The sequence below is a fragment of the Plecotus auritus genome (genome assembly GCF_963455305.1).
Source record: "Plecotus auritus genome assembly, chromosome: 11".
Taxonomy (NCBI): domain Eukaryota; kingdom Metazoa; phylum Chordata; class Mammalia; order Chiroptera; family Vespertilionidae; genus Plecotus; species Plecotus auritus.
The window spans coordinates 43,452,151-43,474,849 of record NC_137777.1 but is presented as its reverse complement, the minus strand read 5'-3'; positions in this window follow the sequence as shown (position 1 = coordinate 43,474,849).

The following is a 22,699-nucleotide window of genomic DNA, read 5'->3' as shown; positions in this document are numbered from 1 at the left end:
ACACCACCATAATCTTACCTCATACACAATGATCTTCTTTCTCCAAATGAAAAATTATATGATAATAGACTACATAAAATGTAAAGCAATGAAAATTGGTACAAATTTAATGGTGAATGCTAATTTACCATTTATCATAAAAATATGTTCTATAGTAGCAATATTTCACTTCCATTATTGTTATTGTTTTCTTTTAATGAGATCTTAAACTATTGAACTTTTCATAGGAGACAACTTTCCACATCTTGTATTTCTATTCAAAATATTTTTATTAGACATTGATACTAACCTATAGTTTTTTTTTCTCACTTCACTTTTGCCTGTTTGAACTTTTCAACTTTATCTTTCATTTCCTGATAGAATTGCTTTTCTTTCCTGGTGCAATAAGATTTTCTTTATAGTTTTTGGATGGACGCTTGTGACATAAAACCAAACCCAAAAGATTCATCACATATCCAAAACAACCTTGACTTTCTCAACTCTCACTCTTAGCTTCTGCAATAAAGTCAGCTAGGGGCTTATTTCTTATTTGCAAGCTCTCAATGCAAACTGAGACTATAGATTAAAACAGCAATGTATGTGAGCTATTTGTATTAATATGGCTTTTCTTTTGTAAATATCCTATTGGAAATACATTTACCTTCTAATCTCTTTCAGATTGTTCTAGTATGTTAACTGTGGCATTATTTCATCTGTTTTCACATCAGCTGACTCTTCCTCACAGTGATTTTCTTGTAAGGTTTGCAATCTATTAGAGTAGGCTTATTTTTAGCTTCGTTTTTAAAAACTTTTTGGAGCCCAAACTGCCCCGGGTTAGGAAATGATGACTTGTCGCTTGCTTTTGGTGGAGACCCAGGGGATTTCAGTGATTTTGGACTAGGTTTTAAGGTTACTTTCTCAGATCATGTTAACCTTCACCATCCAGGTATACAAATTTAGACCCATTAGCAGTGATTCAGACCTAGCATTTTCATTTCTCAGAGTTTGTTTTCTTCCTCCTCACAAGTCCCAGATACATGGCAAATCTGTTTATGTTTTCACTGGTTAATTGTTTGGAATTTTCTTCTAGGACATGAGGACTGGAAGTCCTTAGAAGTTTTGTGTTTTATGTAAGACTCTCAGATTAAGCTTGTCTTCTTTATCAGTGTTTGCAATCATTTTTCCAGCCTCCTGGTTATTGAAACCCATTTCCATTCATTAGGCCTATCCCCTTTCTGAGATGCACTTGAAATGCCTTGATATCAGCTTTCTGTTACCTCTCTGACTCTGATATTTCTTTTTTTTTATTATTATGTTTTTATTGATTTCAGAGAGAGAGAGGAAGGGAGAGGGAAACAGAAATAGAAACATCAATGATGAGAGAGAATCATTGATCAGCTGCTTTCTGCACGCCCCGCACTGGGGATCGAGCCCACAATTTGGGCATGCGCCCTGGCCAGGAATCAAAGCATGACCTCCTGGTTTATGGGTTGATGCTCAACCAGTGAACCACGCCAGCTGGGCTGATCTTTCTTTATTTTTCTTATAATACCTGGTGATTTAACTGTCATTTGATTTTTCCTAGTCTTTAAAATTAATCATTATATTTTACCCAGTATTTTAGGTGGTTGTTAATCTTTTCACTTATTCTATTCCACCATATGTCCAGAAGTTCATTGCTATCTATTGAAATTTTGTAGGTTTCCCTACAACGATTGGTTATCTCTCTTAGAAAGTGTCCTCCCCTCTCCCCACTTACACCTTATTCAGCATCTCCATCATGTCTCATTTTCTGCCACAACCAAATTTTGCACCATGACATCAAAGGGATTCCAGACTAACACACAGGTTTTATTGCCTCTGAATGAAACCTCTCCCCAAATCTCTTCCATTTGGTCAATTTCAAGGATTTCACAATAATTTGTCAATAATACCCCCCCCCAAATTGATATTGCCTATATCTGAAGAGATGATGGCTATAGAATCAAAGGAAGTACAGTAAACAAGCAGCATGGTTGGGTTTGGGGAGGAATAGGATTAGGGAGCTTTCCATGATGTCATTGTTCCCACAGCAGATGGACAGGGCATGGGGCAACTTTTAAGAGGTTCACAGCAAAGACTTTGAATTACTTGGATGCAAAAGTATAAAACTTCATTTATTTTTAACATCACCCAGAGGTAGATGTGTGGCCTGATTATAGGCAACATTTTCCCAAAAATCAAAGATCAAGGAAATAGAGCTCCAGCCTGCAGACCGAAGGGTCGTGGGTTCAATTCCAGTCAAGGGCATGTACCTCGATTGCAGGCTCCGCCCCAGTCCAGTACTTGGTTGGGGCACGTGCAGGAGACAACCAATCAATGTGTTTCTCTTACATTGATATTTCTCTCTGTCTTTCCCTCTCTCTAAAAATCAATGGAAAAATATCCTTGGGTGAGGATTTAAAAAAAATCAAGGGAAAACTAACCAGATATGGTTCTTTATAGATTCTAACATTAAATCTGAACAGAACTGTAGGTAACATTTCTTTTTAACCAGGCTATAACATGTTTGTTTATATGGGAATACAACTGAAACTCATAGGTATGAAACTTCAGAAACTATCATTAGCCATACACATCTGTAAATTTTTATCATTTTTCTATTTAGAACATTAAGGCTCATGGTATAAAATATATAAGCACATTCTTGACAAAGGAATGATTATAACACAAGATAATCTTGCGGAAATCCCCTTTAAATTAATATTATATGACCCTCTAGTTCAGTGGTTCTCAAAATGTCATGACCCTTTAATACAGTTCCTCATGTTGTGGTGACCCCCAACCATAAAATTATTTTCATTGCTACTTCATAACTGTAATTTTGCTACTGTTATGAATCGTAATGTAAATATCTGTGTTTTCCGATGTCGTGACCCACAGGTGAGATCCGCTGCTATAGGGCCTAAGACCCTCGGAAAACACAGATATTTACATTACGATTCATTAACAGTAGCAAAATTACAGTTATGAAGTGGCAATGAAAATAATTTTATGGTTGGGGCTCACCACAACATGAGGAACTGTATTAAAGGGTCCGCGGCATTAGGAAAGTTGAGAACCATTGCTCTAGTTAGTTACTGGTTCAGAGTCCTGGAAATCAGTAATACAATTGGGAGATAGGAGGTGACTGGAAAAGGCAGTGTTTCTAAATGATATACAATGGTCCTCATCATTTGTGGGTTCCATGTCACCAAATTCTGCTACCTCCTAAAATCTACTATTTGTAGCCCAAAGTCAACACCTGCTGCACTTTCAGGATCATTCAGACAGGCACAGAGCAGTGAAGCATTTGAGTTGCCTCTTACTGTGTCCCCAGCTGAGGTTGAACAAGGCAACTCTCTGCCCTCTGTCTTCAGCTCTCAAACTACAAACAAATGTTCTTCCTGTGAGCTACTCAGTGTCACATTTTTCACATTTCTGTGCTTTTGCTTGGTAATTTTGCTATTTAAAATGCACCCCCGCCCCCAAGTGTCATGCGGAAGTGTATCTAATGTTTCTAAGAGCAAGAAGGTTACCTTGTGCCTCATGGAGAAAATATCTGTGCTAGGTCAGCCTTGCTCAGGTATGAGTTCAAGGTTAAAGAACCAGCAATGCAGTGGATCTAGAGTAGGGAAGAGGAAACTCGCCTATCTGTAGGTGAGGCTGCTCTGGAAAGTGCTAAAGGGACATCCATAATTCATAATGAAGGTATAGGGGAGAAAAGCTTTAAAAGGTATGAAAAAGAAGGCACATTTGTGGATTTATGAGATGACCATCACTTTTTGTTAAAGCAAAGCATAGTGGACAGCACTGCTGTGAAACTGAAACCCAAAAGAAATTTACAGTCATGTTTCCCAGGGTCAGGAAAATGGTAAACCCTTCTCAGCTAGCTCAGACTGGTTTGTGCATTTCAAAAGGTAATATGGCATAAAAACTGCTAGCCTTGCAGGCAAAGCAGGTTCTGAAGATCAGTAGACTCCAGTAGAAGTTTAAAAATATTTGCTAAGTGTTCCCTGACCAGTTTGGCTCAGTGGATAGAGCATCGGCCTGTGGACTGAAGGGCCCCCGGTTCGATTCCAGTCAAGGGCATGTACCTTGGTTGTGGGCACATCCCCAGTGGGGGGTGTGCAGGAGGCAGTTGATGGATGTTTCTCTCTCATCGATGTTTCTAACTCTCTATCCCTCTCCCTTCCTCTCTGTAAAATATCAATAAAATATATTTAAAAAAATATTTGATGCCGAAACCGGTTTGGCTCACTGGATAGAGCGTCGGCCTGCAGACTGAAAGGTCCCGGGTTCGATTCCGGTCAAGGGCATGTACCTTGGTTGCAGGCACATTCTCAGTGGGAGGTGTGCAGGAGGCAGCTGATCGATGTTTCTCTCTCATCGATGTTTCTAACTCTCTATCCCTCTCCTTTCCTCTCTGTGAAATATCAATAAAATATATTTAAAAAAAAAAAAAATAAAAAAATAAAAAAATATTTGCTAAGTGTTATACAGGGAAGAGGTTATCTAGAAAGGCATATTTCCAACGCCAATGAAACCAGCTTGTTTTACAAGGAGGTTGGCAAAAGAACCGTATATAACACAAATGACCTCCAATGTCCCTGGATTTAAATCATTCAATGACTATCAAATTAATTATTTATAAGTGATCTATATTAAAGAAGGTGTCCATATACAGAAACACACCTAAAACAGGGTTATATATTGATCAGTTGACAGAAATAGGATCAGAGGTTCACAGGAACCCAACTTTTTCCCCCCACAGCATGGTTCCAAAGGTGCTAACTCAGTGCTTGCAGCAACCGTATGGAATGTTTCTCTGAATAATCATAATTGACTAAAATACAGATGAACTGTTATAACTGTTTGGGGAGAGCAAGTAAATCCTTAGTTAATTACATTCAAATGGAAATAATATATTTGAGTGTCACAACCAAACCTCAGATTTGAGGAGGGTGCCAATACACATAATTACCAAATATCTGGAGACCATGTCATCCACTTGCTAAAAGCAATGAGCCACTTTTCTAGGAGGAATTGGCCATACACTCAACTCTACATCTGGTATCTGGCAGTGCACTGAGTCTCATCCCCAGGTTACCATTCCTTTCATGAACTGTTGAGATGATTTAATAACTGCATTTTGCCCTAACCCGTCTGGCTCAGTGGATAGAGCAGCAACCTGAAGACTCAAGGGTCCCAGGTTCGATTCCGGTCAAGGGCATGTACCACAGTTGCAGGCACATACCCAGTGGGGAGTGTGCAGGAGGCAGCTGATTGATGTTTCTCTCTCATCGATGTTTCTAACTCTCTATCCCTCTCCCTTCCTCCCTGTAAATAATCAATAAACTATATATTTTTAAAAATAAATAACTGCATTTTACTTAGCTTTCTAGCATAGCAGTTATAGAACTTTGCTTTACTCATACTATTTATGGCTTCTTTTCATATTAACTATTAAATTACAAGCTTCTCAAAGGCAGGATCCTTATCTTACCTATTTTAGTATCCTTGATGCCTAACAGAGTGCATGGTACATAGCAAGTGTTAAAATGTTTATTGAGTAAATCTAATCCATAAGAGCAAAAATAGAAGGGAGAAATCAAGATGGCAGCATAGGTAAACACCTAAACTGCTGCCTCGCACAACAATTTCAAAACTACAACTGAAAGACAAAACGGACATCATCCAGAACCACAGGAAGGCTGGCTGAGTGGAAATTTACAACTAGAAGGAAAGAGAAAAGCACACTGAGACTCAGAGGAGCTGCAGGAGGGAGAGGTACTGAGACACGCGCACAGAGAGGACTGGCAACTGAGTGCATGGCTGGCTTTCTCAAGCGGGAGGGAGACAAAAGCTCCAGACTGCGCTGAACTCCAGTTCTGGGTGAGACTCTGGGGACCCAGACTCATACGGGTAGAAACTAGACTGTCAGGAAAGAGAAAAGCACACTGAGACTCAGAGGAACTGCGGAAGACAGAGGTACCGAGGCGCGTGTGCCGAGAGGGTGGGAAACTGAGTACACAGCTGGCTTTCTCAAGCGGGAGGGAGACAAAAGCTCCTGACTGCACTGAACTCTGGGGACCCAAACTCATTCGGGGAGAAACTGGACTGTCTGGCAGCGGGTGGAACTCAAGGGTGGCTTTCTCTCAGAGGTGCTTGCAGCGATTACCACGGGACACTGAGACACAGGGGCCTATTAGGGCGGGGCTGACAGGAAACCAATGCTCTCTGCTCTGCCCTGAGACTCCGCCCCATCCAAGCTGAGCACAGAGGCTTTTGCAAATCTTGTCTCATAAGGGTGTCTCCAGCACAGAATTTCTCCCAGCATAGACACAGCTGATCCTCACAGCCAATTGGCCTGGAGGTCAATTCCTCCCAGTGATACCAACAACAATCAAGGCTTAACTACAACAAGACTGTGCACACAGCCCACAAAGGGGTGCACCAAGAGTGTCCACCTCAGGTAACTGGGGTGGCTGAGCCACTGGGGCCTATAGGACACCTAGCACACAAAGCCACTCTATCAACTCAAGGAAGCAACCAAAATGTGGAGACAAAGAAACAGATCACAAATGAAAGAAATGGAGGAAAGCAAACAACTGGGTATAGAGTTCAAAACCACGGTTATAAGGTTTTTCAAGAATTTTCTAGAAAAGGCTGATAAATTTAGCGAGACCCTCAAGGATATGAAAAAGGACCAACTAGAAATTAGGCATACACTGACTGAAATAAAAAATATTATACGGCCAAAACCGGTTTGGCTCAGTGGATAGAGCGTCGGCCTGTGGACTGAAAGGTCCCAGGTTCGATTCCGGTCAAGGGCATGTAACTTGGTTGCGGGCACATTCCCAGTGGGAGGTGTGCAGGAGGCAGCTGATCGATGTTTCTCTCTCATCGATGTTTCTGACTCTCTATCCCTCTCCCTTCCTCTCTGTAAAAAATCAATAAAATATATTTTTTAAAAAATATATTATACAGAGATCTAACAGCAGACTAGAGGATCACAAGAATCAAGTCAAAGATTTGAAATACAAAGAACCAAAAAACACTCAACCAGAAAAGCAAAAAGATAAAAGAATCCAAAAATATGAAGATAGTGTAAGGAGCCTCTGGGACATCTTCAAGCGTACCAACATCCGAATTATGGGGGTGCCAGAAGAGAGAGAGCAAGATACTGAAAACCTATTGGAAGAAATAATGACAGAAAACTTCCCCCACCTGGAGAAAGAAATAGACTTACAACTCCAGGAAGCACACAGAACCCCAAACAAAAGGAATCCAAAGAGGACCACACCAAGACACATCATAATTAAAATGCCAAGAGCAAAAGACAAAGAGAGAATATTAAAAGCAGCAAGAGAAAAACAGTTAGTTACCTATAAGGGAGCACCCATTCGACTGTCAGCTGATTTCTCAACAGAAACTATGAAGGCCAGATGGGAGTGGTAAGAAATATTCAAAGTGATGAATAGCAAGAACCTACAACCAAGATTACTTTACCCAGCAAAGCTATCATTCAGAATTGAAGGGCAGATAAAGAGCTTCACAGATAAGAAAAAGCTAAAGGAGTTCATCACCACCAAACCAGTATTATATGAAATGCTGAAAGGTATTCTTTAAGAAGAGGAAGAAGACGAAAAAGGTAAAGATAAAAATTATGAACAACAAATACTTTCTATCAACAAGTGAATCTAAAAATCAAGTGAATAAAAAAATCTGATGAACAGAATAAACTGGTGAATATAATAGAATCAGGGCCATAAAAAGGAAGTGGACTGACAATTCTCGGGGGGAAAAGAGCGTGGGGGGTGTGGAAAAAGACTGGACAAAAATCGTACACCTGTGGATGAGGACAGTGTGGGGGGAGGTAAGGGCAAAGGGTGGGGTGGGAATCGGGTGGAGGGGAGCTATGATGGAAAAAAGAGGAACAATTTTAATAATCTGAACAATAAAGATTTATTAAATTAAAAAAGAGCAAAAATAGAATTAATAATCTCAGAAAATAACAATTGCTTTTAAAAATATCATAATCAGATTTCAATTTGAATTGTTCTGTGATTTCACAGAATTATAATTCTGGATAATACTGCAGGATATGTTTTAAAAATTATTTTCAAATTACATAAATAATACATGGATGCATAATTATAGTTAAAAATCTAAACATTAATGTAATAATGAAAAGTAGATAGCCACTTGCCATCCTCTCCATCATACTTTCTTCCCCAAACACTTTTTATATGAATAAATGGCAAAGAAACCTGTGGCTAGAGGAAGAGTGTACAACACACACACACACACACACACACACACACACACACACACACACACAGTTCATTTGTTTTTAGTATTTATGATGTGTCCCAAATATTGATTTCAAAAGTATCAGGCATCCAAATATATAGTTTTTTTTAACCACATCCTCAAAGATAACTCACATATGGATTCCTTCTGTGCTGTACACTCAAACTAAAATGTGTTTGCTATTAAGTTTTCCCAATCAGTGAAGACATTATTATGACTATATTTACACGACCTTTGCATTCCCCATTTCCTGTGAAAGTTCAAGGCTCTGCCATCTCAGTACACTCTGAAATATCTGCTCCAAGGAAAATGTAATTTTATAACTCAAGAAATCTTCAAATTAGAAGTAAAAGGTAGATACTTATCACAACTCGGAAGCTGTCGGTGGAGTGCATCCAGAGTTTAAAGGGCTTAGAGAAACCCAGGAGAGCGTTCAGATGTCAAGCATTCCACATCCCTGGCATGCTGTGAGGACAGCTTATAGCTGATTTGGATACAAACCAGTGAAAAGATTATCTGAATTGAAGAGTTGATGCCAACAAAAAGATGTCACCATCATATCAGAAACAAGAACTACACAGAAATAGGGAAACATCTCATGGTGCCTTTGCATCTGCTCAAAACATCCAGCACATCATCAATTGCTTATTATGAACAGCAAAAAATAAATAAATAAAAACAAAAACAAATAAACATACACACTGCTCTAATTTTTCACAGGCTGGCTTCAGAGAAAATGTTTGCTATTTTTACTTATTGACACCCTCCTTGAAATGAATTTAAAAATCTTAATATCCTCAGCACTCTTCTATTATATTCATTAGTATTCAGGGGGAAAATCTTAAACAAGCTCACTTGGTCTTTTTTCATATTGTTTCCTTCAAGTCCAAACATTTTGATCTCCTAATGACCAACATCCACTTAAACGAGTTGAGCTAAATGCATGCAAACATCAGCACAATTTTCTGTATGGTTTTACCTTCTTTCAGAAAATCTACCGTGTCTGCCCATTGTAGGAAGCTACTCTACTTTCAATCAATAATTTCTCTTTTCCATGAGCCTAAAGTGGAGATATCTTTGAAGTTGGTGAGTTTGAGGGACATGTCACCATTTTGTGAAAATAACCTCTGCATATAGAAAACAAGATTATTGATGTGACTATTTCTCTCAACAAGGTTTATTGAGCAGCAACTCTGTTATGAGTGCACAATAGATAAATGATGTAGAGCAAAAAAAAAAAAGTAAGGACAGTTTCTTCTACTACTGGTTTCTAATGTAGACCTCTACCAGTTCTAGGTGGCACTTGCTATAAGAACTAAGTAATTCAGAGACTAAGTACTACCAGGAATTGAGGGGACAGGGCATGAAGACTTTAGACTTTAATAGATGCTTGTACTGAAAAGGAAGGATTACATTGCACCTTGAAAGAACATTAGGAATAAAATGTATGGATAGGAGGTGAGAGAAAGACATTGGCGGCCTTCTGACCCAGGGTGACATGCCCACTGGGAATGATGATCAGAACCATCCTTGCTGAAGAGGAGTTTTGGAAAGAAGAGAAATGGAAATATGGCACAGGAATGAGGAGAGTGATTAAGGGCCTTGAATGTCATGTGCCTGCAAACAGCAAAAAATAAATAAATAAATAAATAATTAAAAATTCACTCTATGTATTCACTATACCCAGCAAAATATTTTCAATATTTAGCAGGTTGGCATTGTATAGCAAAGCTGTTACACTAAGATTGGGGAAAATAGGGCAGAATTGAACAGGAAGGGCCAGGGGAACAAGTACAAAAACTGTGGGTTTCAAAACAAACAAAGACCCCTGGAGATTTTGCCGTTTATGGCAGTGGTCGGCAAACTCATTAGTCAACAGAGCCAAATATCAACAGTACAACGATTGAAATTTCTTTTGAGAGCCAAATTTTTTAAACTTTTTCTAACGCCACTTCTTCAAAATAGACTCGCCCAGGCCGTGGTATTTTGTGGAAGAGCCACACTCAAGGGGCCAAAGAGCCGCATGTGGCTCGCAGTTTGCCGACCACTTTATGGTAATCAACAAAAGAATATTGATCAGCTTAAGATGGTGAGCAGTTAGGGTGTAGGCTCATGAAGTCAGGCCAGGAGAAGAAAGAATTAGAACTTGGGCTGTGAGTGATGAGGACATAGGCCAAAAGGCGTGGGCTTTGAGAGGTAAGAGGAGGTATGAGTAGCAGGTAGGAAACATCAGTGCCTTAATAAGCAAGAAGCTCCTACCCTGGCTCAGATGTGGCTCCAGTGAGCCCAGTATAGCCTCTGTAATGGTCAGGCCTACAGGTGTGGAAAATGAAGGACCCTGAATGGGGGCAGGGGAGTCATCGAGCAGAGACCAAGGTGGTTTCCAACCCCAAATATACAGAAAACTCAAGCAATTCTTTGCTATCTATCCAGGTATTCCGATGCCACGTGGACATGCAGACTTAGACCAAATACCAGTTATTGGACTGTTGGGCAGTGGTCTTCTTAGCAGTAATGTTTGCTTTTGAGAACTCAAGTTCAAATTCCATGACTCCCACAGCCTTGAAATGCACACACTTTTTTGGGAATTGAAGTTTCCCCATGCAATAGACTTTCATAGACTTCTTGTTTTCTTAGCAAATTGCTGCAAGCCTTTGCAAGATTTTTCTTTATTCCCTATCCCACATTCCCCCAGAAAACATTTTTAATAATGCCATACATGGAGTTTTTATGACTCTTTCAAAATTATTAAATATATCATATTCCAATAGCACTTTTAAATTATATATTCCCACTCTTCGAGTGGGAAGATATACTCAGAAAGATAAAATATTTCTTCAGCAAGTAGAATAGTCTGTACTACTGGGCTTGTTTTATAATATAAGATTAAATAAATAAATATAAGATTGCAATGGAAAAAGAGAGACCAAAAGGGTATTTTGGGAGTTAAGGGACTCAGGGACTGTGTTTCTAAAACTGGGAACATTTCACAGATCAAGAGACTTTAATCAGCCAGTGTGTTTGTGAATCTACATGTAAACTTGGAATTCCCTACCCCATCTCACTACTTATTAGTTATTCTTACTGTGTCAAAATATAAAATTGGAGGATACTCTCAATTATCTAAAAGTATAGCCCAACCGGTTTGGCTCAGCAGTTGAGCATCGACCCAGGAACCAAGAAGTCACGGGTTTGATTCCTGATCAGGGCACAGGGTTGCAGGCTTGATTCCCAGTAGGGGATGTGCAAGAGGCAGCCAGTTGATGATGTTTCTCTTTCATCAATGTTTCTATCTCTCTATCCCTCTCCCTTCTTTTCTCTCTAAAAATCAATAAAAAAATACACATTTAAATAAAAGTATAGCAAAAAATATTAATTTGATGCTAGAATTTTTCTACTATTCATCACTTGTTTTAAAGAGACAGTGAATGCTGATGTCTAAGGGACAAACCTATTCATTGCCTATTGTATCAGATTTGCACATTGCACTAAGAGATGCTATGAAGTTCATTCTCGGCACAAGGAATCTACTACTAAACTCCCAATATCCTTTTTTTATTTCACAAGCAAAATTGGGAAACAGCATCCGTCATTTGATTCTTGCCTAATATTTTTAAGTTTCCAGTATTGGAAAGAATCACCCGGAACAATTAGTTTTAATAGGTCGATGAAGATATGTGTAAGGTCAAATAAATAGGCTGTACTTTATCATGAATTTCACAAAGTGATGAAATGTATTCTTTCTGTGAAACTTCACCTTTAGGTCTCAGGCTGTCTCATGAAGTTTTGAGCAACCACAGCGAGCAGACTTTGAGGTAGCGTGCTGCCAATGGAGGGTGTGTGGGGCACGGGAGCCGGGAGCACGGTTGCTTTCTATTCTCTGCGGGATTTTGGACAAGTCACCTGCTCCCGCTGGACTGCTGTGTCCTCATTTGGAAATGAGATTGGGGACTGGATGCTTTCTAAGATCTCTTCCCATTTAACAGCCTGTGAGATAAGCAATCCTACAAGTAAGAGGTAAAGAACTTCTTGGGAGCGGGACTCTGCCCATACCCAACATAGAGAATGGTCCCTGACAGCCACTGAGAGGGTCCAGGAGCCGGGAAAGAACACTGACATTTGTCATGTCTCTTCTATGTCTGTGGCCAAGAACTGGGCTACGCATTTATTTTAAACATGACATTGTGTTCCACCCTCACAACCACCTTATTTGAAGTATTTTTATTGTGGTCTCATACCTACTTCATGTCTGGGTAAACTAAGGCATAAGGAGGCCAAGTAAATGCTGCTTATATAGTAAGGAGCAAAAATGTGATATGAACAAAGATACAGATGACTCTCCATTGTCATCTGGCCAGGCCATTGACAAATATATCTGGCGCAAGAATTTCTTGCTCTGAGATAATTTATTTGGGAGCTGAACACACACACACACACACACATACACACACACACACACACAACATTGGGAAGAAGAAACTAAAATGAGTTGAGAGAGTAGGTGTGGTTTTCAACTATTCTCTAAACTTTTGCTCTCTCTCCTAGATCTCCTCTGAAACCACAGTAAATCCTTCATCTGGCATTCTCCAAGATCTCGCAGGGGTCAGCGGGGCTCCTGGACAGCTGTGTGCTTCTGGCACAGGACAGTGGGGCTGCTGGGGGAGGGGTCACTCAGAGCTGCTGCTGTCAGGGGGCTGTCACTGCGCCAGCACAGGTCGCCTTTATCTCTCTTGTGATTTGACATATTCCAAAGTCACAGTCTGTTTCAGAAGCTTCCTTGACCCACCGTTAGAAGGAAAAAGGAGGGGTAGAAATAATGACCCACCAGGATTTGTTTTGAACTCTTCCCTGCAATGCGTCCTGAGCCAAATCTGATCTTGGATATCTCAGCAATGGCTCTGGATAGCACAGCCTCCTCACAGTGGGCCCCAGTCAGTGCTGCTCCCTGTAGTACCGCTGATGTGCCTTCCTGTGGCCACCATATAACCTACCTGTTTAGGAACATCAATGAAAATCAAGTTGCATCTACACATAGCATCATGGATGAATCTCACAAACAGAATGTTGAGTAAAAGAATCGAAGCACAAAAGAACACTTCCTCAATGATTGCATTTATATGTTTCAAAGCAGACAGGACAGATCTGCAATGTTAGACCAGGAGAGGGGCTACTTTTAAATACAAGAATAGTGACAGGGATTAGTACATGGGGGTCTTTTGAGTTCCTGCTACTTTTCTATTTCCTGATCTAAGAAAATAATTGAATAGGTATATTCACTTTGTGATATTTGTCAAGCTGTGCACTTATAATTCATGCTCCTTTTTATGTTATAATTCAATAAAAATTTCATTTAAATAAGCAAATATGTACACCACAAACCCCCTAATTTTTAGCTTTTATAAAATTACGTCAATGCCTATCCTCATACAAAACTCCATGTAATTCGTCTGAGTGTATCTGCAGGTTGATTCATGAAAGTAGATTTGTTGATCAATATGAAGTTTTAAGCTCCAATCTGAAACATTAAGTTGCCCATCAATAAACAGACACCAATATCTACTCCTATCCACACCTTGACTAATATTGAATATTATCAATTATTTTAACTTTTTGCTAATCTCACAGGCAAAATAGGTGTACAGTGTACTTTTAAAAAAATATATTTTATTGATTTTTTACAGAGAGCAAGGGAGAAGGACAGAGAGTTAGAAACATCCATGAGACAGAAACATTGATCAGCTGCCTCCTGCACACCGCCTACTGGGGATGTGCCCGCAACCAAGGTACATGCCCTTGACCGGAATCGAACCTGGGACCCTTCAGTCCGCAGTCCGACGCTCTATCCACTGAGCCAAACCGGTCAGGGCTGTGCAGTGTACTTTGATCATCACTGGTAAGAATCAGCATCCTTCCCCAGGTGTATTGGAAATTGCATTTCTTCATCTGTGACCTGCCTGCTCACTCTTCTGTGAGCAGTAGGAGCTCTTTCCATAAGGAGCATAGTTTCCTTTTGTCTCATGGTTCTTCTAAGAGCACCTGACTTATAACAATAAAATGTTTATGTCATAACAAAGGAAATCTACCTTTGTGCTGCAGTGGCAGGCGGGCACCTCTCCGATCCTCTAAAACTAGTCTCACATTATCAAGGGAAAGTGAAAGGAAAAAGGGGTTTTGAATAAATCATAGCCTTGTTTTACATCTTTGGGGACCACAGTCTTATCTTCTTCCAGGAGTCTTTACCACCTGGATGCTTGCAGTAGTTTTAAATGAGATTTGGCAGAAGCTTTAGGAGTCATGGGTGTGTATTAGGCTTCTGTTTATTCTTCACTCATCTTCAGCTATTACTTTGCAGACCAGTCAGAGAAAAAGAAAAGCTTATTTGCACTTCCCAGTTTGGGTTATTCCTACCCCACTCCCCAAATTTCTCACTAGTTCTTTCTTTTCCTACAGTCACTCTTCCTTAACTACTAGCTTTATGTTCATGCATTTATGACTGGAAAGCATGAACATAAAGTCTTTCAAGAGTGGTGAGGCCCAAGGAGAATGTCCTTCACTTTAATGAGTCTGTACAATCCTACTTGGGGAAGTCAAGAGGAAGCTGACAAAATCCCACAGATTCAGCTTGTAGCAAATCTCTCTTAAGTGATGGTCCCTCTACATTATTTTACAGAAGACTATGATGTACATTTCAAGATCAAATTCTGTTATGTTCCTTCCAACACTTAGGATCTGAAGCACAAAGCATCTAGATGTCTGACTTAATTTTCTATTTTTCTTCTTAATTTTTAAAAATCAGATAGACAAAAATGACCATCAAGCTCACCATTGAAATATTTATCATTGGTGTTAACCATAATTCGCCAGTTGTAAGAAACACATTATTGCACATTTTAACATCTCTGAAATTGGAGGGCAGCTTATAACTGGATAGCATGTCAGAGTTTAAATGGTGGTGTTTTTATTAATTTGTGTTTTAATGTTACATGAAATAATGCTGCACCTTACAACTAATGGTGTGGCAAATATGATGAGATTTAATAACAGCATATTAAATGAAGCCATTGAACTTGGTTCAAGTTCAGCCTTCCTATCTAACTTTTGCTCTAGTGATCTGATTTTTGGCATTAAAACAAAACCTTTGAGTCTCTCTAGCAATCAAATCAAGGCAATTCAGCTGTTGACGTTTCTTTTGGGGCTGTTAAATGCCTGAAATGTGTGAACAGTTACAGAGATGTGATTGTTGGAGCCAGTTATTAGTTTGCAACCTGGGAAAGTATTATTAAAGTAATGATAATATTTTTCTCTTTAATACTTAGATATCTTTAATCCAAATAATCCCTTGAATGTTTTCTAGACATTGCAGATTAGAATTACATCTGCTCCTAATGAAATCCGTTTATCTGAAGGGAAAAGCCTGATAACTCTTTGACCACCAAAGGCAACAATATAGTAAGAATTGCTATGCAGTAAGGGTTCATTCTGACCAAAACAATAAGGAAAACTGGGAAGAAAATATGTAATGCTTGTTATTGCAAGTTAACCAGGATGGCACAGCAGATTTTAAGATCTTTTGGGTGTCTTTTTTTATTTTTATTCTTTTTTTAAAATATATTTTTATTGATTTCAGAGAGGAAGGGAGAAGGAGAGAGAGATAGAAACATCAATGATGAGGGAGAATCATTGATCCGCTGCCTCCTGCACACCCCCTACTTGGAATCGAGCCTGCAACCTGAGCATGTGCCCTTGACTAGAATCGAATCCGGGACCCTTCAGTCCACAGGCTGATGCTCTATCCACTGAGCCAAACCAGCTAGGGCCAGATTTTAAGTTTTAACTATCATCTCTAGGTTTTTGCAAAACTGAATTCTCTGCCTGGACTATTCTATTTTTTCTCCTTCGTGTTTTGCCTTTTTCACTTGTTGGTTCCTATTTGTGTCCCTGTAGCTCTCATTTCTCCTGCATAGCCTCCCTGATCTTTCCAAAGCGGTCAAGTGACCCCATTAAACATTCTTTGGCATCCTGCATTTGCTCTTAGCAAACTGTGCTCTAATTGTGTGTTTATTGGCTTGTATTCCCCCCTAGACCATCTGGTTTTAAAGATAGGGAAGATCACACACCATTGTACATCAATTATCTAACACATACATGGCCCATATAAATGTTAACTAGTGCCTACCCAGCATGGCACAGTGGTTGAGTGTCAACCTCTGAACCAGAAGGTCACAGTTCAATTCCCAGTCAGGGTACATGGCCTGGGTTGGGGGCTCGATCCCTAGTGTGGGGCGTGTAGGAGGCATCCAATCAGTGATTCTCTCTCATCATTGATGCTTCTATCTCTCCTACTCTCTTTCTCTCTGAAATCAATAAAAATATATATTTTAAAAAATGTTAACTAGTTATTGAATGATTGAATAAATGTATGACTAGCTATCTTATCTGGAAGTCCTCCAAAAAACAAAGAAAGAAACAAATAAAACCACAACCAAGTCCTTTTAGCAATCTCAGATTCCTGAAGCTATCAAACCAAGGAACACAGACCAAGCCAACTTATCTCAACCTGGACTCCGTAACCTTAGTGTCTTGCAGAGGCAGGCATTACCTCAGAGACAGAAAATAGCAGACCACACCAACCACCCAACCACGGTCAACCGCTTTCTAAGCTTGAGCAATGATTGGGCTTGTTATGACACTCACAAATAAATAACTTCCTCGGGCAAGTATCACACTAGTATGTACTATTTCCCTCCTACATATTCTCATTCCATAGAAAGCCCCACAGAAAAAACAAGTTTCTATTGCCTCAGCCCCTGCTCAAAACAATGGACGGTGTGTGTGGTACCAAATATAGGAGAGGGGTCCAAGCCCTTTGGTTGGCACTTTACAGATGCATGACTGGTGAGAAAGCTCCTTCTGCAATGAGAGTGAATTCCTGGTACCAGGTGCCATCAGCCGGGCATCTTAGAAATATAGAACAAGGTCCGTGACAACACCGTGGAGAGAGGCCAGCAAGTGTCACCACACCCAAGAATCATGACATTCAAATAATCCAAACACACCCAGAGCTCTTTAATTTATTGTTTTGTTTTTTAGTATTTTATCTCCTTAAAAAGGATTCATTTTTTTCTTTTCCTGTGTTTATTTTTTTCAGCTTTGCAGAGGTATAATTGGCAAATAAAATTGTAAGATATTTAAAGTGTACATCATGGTGATTTGATATATGCATACATTGTGAAAAGATTCATACTGTCTACTTAATTAATACATACATCATTTTATATATTTATGTATTTACTTTTTATTTATTTATTTTTAGTGAGAACACTGACATTGTCCCTCTTAGCAAATTTCAATTACATAATACAGCGTTATCCATAATAGTCACCACACTTTATATGAGATCCTCAGACTTTATTCATCTTATAGCTGAAAGTCTTTATCATTTTACCAATCTCTCCCTAGTTCTCCCACTGAACCCCACCCCAACCCCGCCCCTGGCAACCACTTTTCTACTCTGTTCCTATGAGTTTGACATTTTGTAAGATTTCACATATAAATTATACCATGATGCAGTACTTCTTTCTCTCTCTGCTTTATTTCACTTAGTATAATGCCTTCAAGCTTCATCCATATTGTTGCAAATAGCAGGTTTCCCTTCTTTCTCCTGGCTGAATAATACATAGATCTCTCATCATTTTTAGCCATTCATCTGTTGATGTACACTAGTGTTGTTGCCCTATCTTGGGTATGTTGAATAAGGTTTAAAGGCTTGATTTCAGTAATTAACCAAGTCAGTAGATATATACTAACTGCTAAACTAGAAAAAATGCAAATAAATATTTTTTTATATTGAAAAATCTAACACACTAACTTGTCTTTTGTTGTGGTAGTTGTTCCCAAACCAAAAATGACAAAATTGCTCACATTATGGCAAAACAACATAATGGTACTCATGTCACAGAATATCTGAACACATAGTCTTTGGTTTCCGTGGGCTACCAAAGGAAGAATGTGATATGGTACAGTGTTTTTGATCTCTGGGCCTATTTAGCCATAAATTCTTCATATTTCACTGAAATAAATAAGTGATATAATTAGTTAAGTGCAATCCTGGAAATAAGTATAATAAAGCATTCCTGCAAACCCACATTTTAGATACTGCTTTCCTCATGAGACTTTTTCAATCAGTATAATCACAACTAATTGGCAGATTGTTACAGAATAATTAAATTCTTGCCAAATATTCAGAATAAGAATATGCTTCCACAAATCTTTATCTTGTGTATATTCAATAGATTTTAACTTAAAAATTTTAAGTGTGTGTGTGTGTGTGTGAGGCAGGCGGGGGGGTGGTCCAGAATTGGGGTGGAGGCAACACCATATTCCAAACAAAATGTGTAAAACTTGATGCCACACTTTTTAACAGACATCATCTGTCTCTTCCCTTGACACCCTGGTTGAATTTGTCCATTCTGGCTAGAATTTTTCCCAAGGACCAAGAAACAAACTGATGTAATGTTCATTTTCTATTCAAACTTGGCATTGGAAAGATAACAAAGTAAAAGCCAGTTTCTTCCAAAAACTAATATAAACATGAGTTATGCCAAAAAACCCTAAAATATACTGGGCAGTTCATGAGCACTATCACTTAGTGCTATAAACAGAGGACAGCTTTCTGTCCCTGCTCCTCAGCAAGGCTATATTTGCATGAAATGTATTCTACATGAAACCCAGATGGTCCTACCACAGGCAGAATAGCCCACCCAAGCCATGCCATCTAATGTTCACTCTCCTGGTCCATGAATGACAGCAGGGGACACTGCATGGTCTACAGCACCATGGCCCAGCGCTACTTGTGTAAATCCATTCAGTTCTGAGTTGTTTCCTCCATCAAGTTCCTGGTTATGCCCTGGGGGGTTTCATCTCATTTACTTTATCTGACTCCTCCTCTTCCTTTACATTTGATTAAAATCTTGAAAGGACTCCTTTTTCTGAGGACTGCCTTGGCCATGGGATATTTTAAGAATCTGGGAAAAGTGGACTCTAGCCAGTTGCCTAGAACTTGTACAACTAGAGATTTAGAAAATAATGTTTTAAATCTTGAAGTCGTGAAAGTAATATAATTGGCAATCACAGCAGTAAATCTATTTTAGTTTTAACAATAGTATTAAGTAAACTTTAGATGCTCAGAAGGGAAGATTGTACTTCATCCAAGAGTGTTGAACCAACATTGCAAAGTAGTTTTATAATCTAACTTTTGAAGCATATTATGGTCTCAGTTTTGGGCATTGATTCTTACTATCAAGATTAGACCTATACATCAAATTAGGGCAGTGGTTCTCAACCTTTCTAATGCCGCAACCCTTTAATACAGTTCCTCATGTTGTGGTGACCCCCCACCATAAAATTATTTTCATTGCTACTTCATAACTGTAATTTTGCTACTGTTATGAATCGTAATGTAAATATCTGTGTTTTCCGATGGTCTTAGGCTCTACAGCAGCAATTCTCAACCTGTGGGTTGCGACCCACAGGTTGAGAACCGCTAGCAGGGTCGCCTAAGACCATCGGAAAACACAGATATTTACAACAGCCCAAGAGTTCCCATCCTAATGGGGAGTACTACCTGCCCCACTGGCTGGACTAGCACTCCTGATGAATTAGAATACAAAGGCAGGCACCTGATCTGGAGAAAAGCAACTAAAATGCATGCGGGCCAAGGTGGGCTATCAGAGATAGCAACAAAAGGAACTTTTATGACCTTCTGACCTTTAGCATAATTTTAAAAGTGCTTCCCAGAGTAGTAATTACAAGTGTGGATGCGCTGGGGGGATCTAGCAAATTTAAGAGGCTTAAGGGAGTTGAGAGGAGCAGGAGGGAATCCAGCATCCTGTAGATCAGGACACATGAGGACATCAGAATTCCAATGTTTGCTGTCCATGCAAAGCGCCTAAAAGGAGGGGGTTATAGAAGAATGGCCAGCTCTGTTAAGTATTCCCTATTGTCATTATTCATTCAAGATCAACATGATGAGGAAAGTGTGTGGGTTAAACTCTCATTTTATAAAGGGTGAACTCTAGACTAAACCGTTATGTGACAGTCATCCAAGGTTGCAGGTTACAGGAAGGGAAGAACAGGAAATAGCCTGCAGGGCTCCTAGATACCAAGTTCATGATTCTGTACTTCATCCCACCTCACACTTCTACCATCAACCAGCTGTGAACACAGGGTCAATGCCATGTGGGCATGTAATAAATGTGAGAGAATTATGAAGTTTCACATCCCACTACAGGTAGGATAACCACTGTTGGCAGAGTCATAAACTTCTGTGCTTATTTTTTGGTTTCTTTGTTAACATAGTACTATTGCTGAATCACATCTTTTTCACAAATATGGCAAACATTGTCTTAACAGTTTACTAGACAATATCTGAGATAAATAGCTTTAAAATTAAACAAGAACAACCTCATCATTTTTTATTAAAAATGAACACATTAGAATACAATAAGGCATAATTAAAACAATGAATGAGATCAGACTGTAAAAAAACACAAACTCATCAAAGTTTAATTGCTGGACAATAAAATTTCCCTGAAGTTTAAGTGGTACAGAGTCTTAGAATCAATTGGATGCTGAATGCAATGCTAGTCTGTCAGCCTGCCAACAAAAATAAGAAAACCACCTCATTCTTTTAATTATTGTTTAGAAATAAGATTCCTAGTGAGCCAAATTTAGGTGACAGTCTTCCCAAACATTGTGCAGAAATTAGACTGATCTGACCTCAGGGTTTTGACTTCATCCTAATCTCAAATGTTAACCCCATCCCAATCTCTTGAACCCATAAACCTATGAATATTGAGGATGAAGCCCACTAGAGATTTATATGTCATAGAGAGCCTATCAATATAAAAATAACACAATTTAAAAACATTTCTATAACAAAGAGAAAGGGGATTATAGTGGAAGAAACATTTCAATATGGAAAATGTAGAAAAAGATTAAAAAATAATAGTGATAACTTCTGCAAGCATCAATTCTTACAAAAATGCATAGAGCCATAAATATTTTTCAGGTGAGCTGGAAAAAATGCTAAGTTTCATTAATTTTCAAAAAATAATATATTTAAAATATAGAACTTATTTAATAATTTATAATTTCTGAATAAACAGGAATATTTTAGGGACAATGATTTAAATCTAATGAAAGAACCTTCTGTCAGAGGCTTTTAGGTATCATTCAATGTCTATTCTTCTTTCTTTCATGACATAAAGACCTGATATATATCGGGTGCATTGCCATCCAGAATATGGATATAGTCTCCAAGGATAGTGCTCACCAATTCTTCCCTTCCAAATATATGCATGTCACTACCTCTATGAAAGGGTGGAATCTTCCCCCTTGAAATAGCCTGCAGAACTCCTAGACATCACATTCATAATTCTATACTTCATCTTATCTCACACTTCTACCATCAACCAGCTGTGAACACGGGGTCAAAGCCATGTAGGCTTGTAATAAATGTGAGAGAATGATGAATTTTCATGTGCCACAATATGTAGAACTTGTGACATGCTCTGATCAAAATATAGGGCAGAAGTGGGACATATCCAATTATAAAGGGTGGTTGGTTATGAAGTCAGGTGCTCCTTAATACATTCTTAGGAGTCCTGGCAGCTGACCCTTTTGCTTCCTGGAATAAAGCTGCCAGACTCTAAGAAGGCTACTCTTCACAAGAGAGAGGCCTGATGGAGAGGCCCTGAAAGATGAATGCCATGTGGAGAGCCTCATGGATGAGCACAAAGGCCCTGGGCAGCAGCACCAAGGCCCACATAGTCAGAGGCTTTCCGGGCCTTGGAGCTCAGCCCAACTGCCAGCTGAAAGCAGCTGCACCATTGACCAAATCAGCACCATATAGAGCCAAAAGATGCCCAGTTGAATCCTAAAAACATAAGCCAATAAATCATTTTTATTTTGAAGCATCCATCTTATATAAAAACTGATGTTTGAAATTTTAACCCTGCTATTTGGCTTCTGTAAATGCTTGCTTGCTTAAATAATAAGGAAAATAAGACTACTCCCACTTCAGAGAGACCATTAAACCTTCCCCAGGTGAAGTTATCAGTGCTGGCACCAGGCCAAGCCTTTGGTTGAAGTCTCAAGGCCCCAGCAAATAGGGGCTTTTTAAGAACTTGCAAAGGGGGGCCAGAAACACCCCATATTTGGGAGACAAAGAAGGTAAAAACATATAAATAGGGAAAGTTCCTCCATGTTGGGGTCCAGAATTTGAGAGACATTTTCCTTTGGGCCCACGTGTAATAATAAATGTAACTCCATCTCTCTAAGTGTTGCTTGGTTCTTCTCTGGTTTTCTATAACAATTTTAGCACATT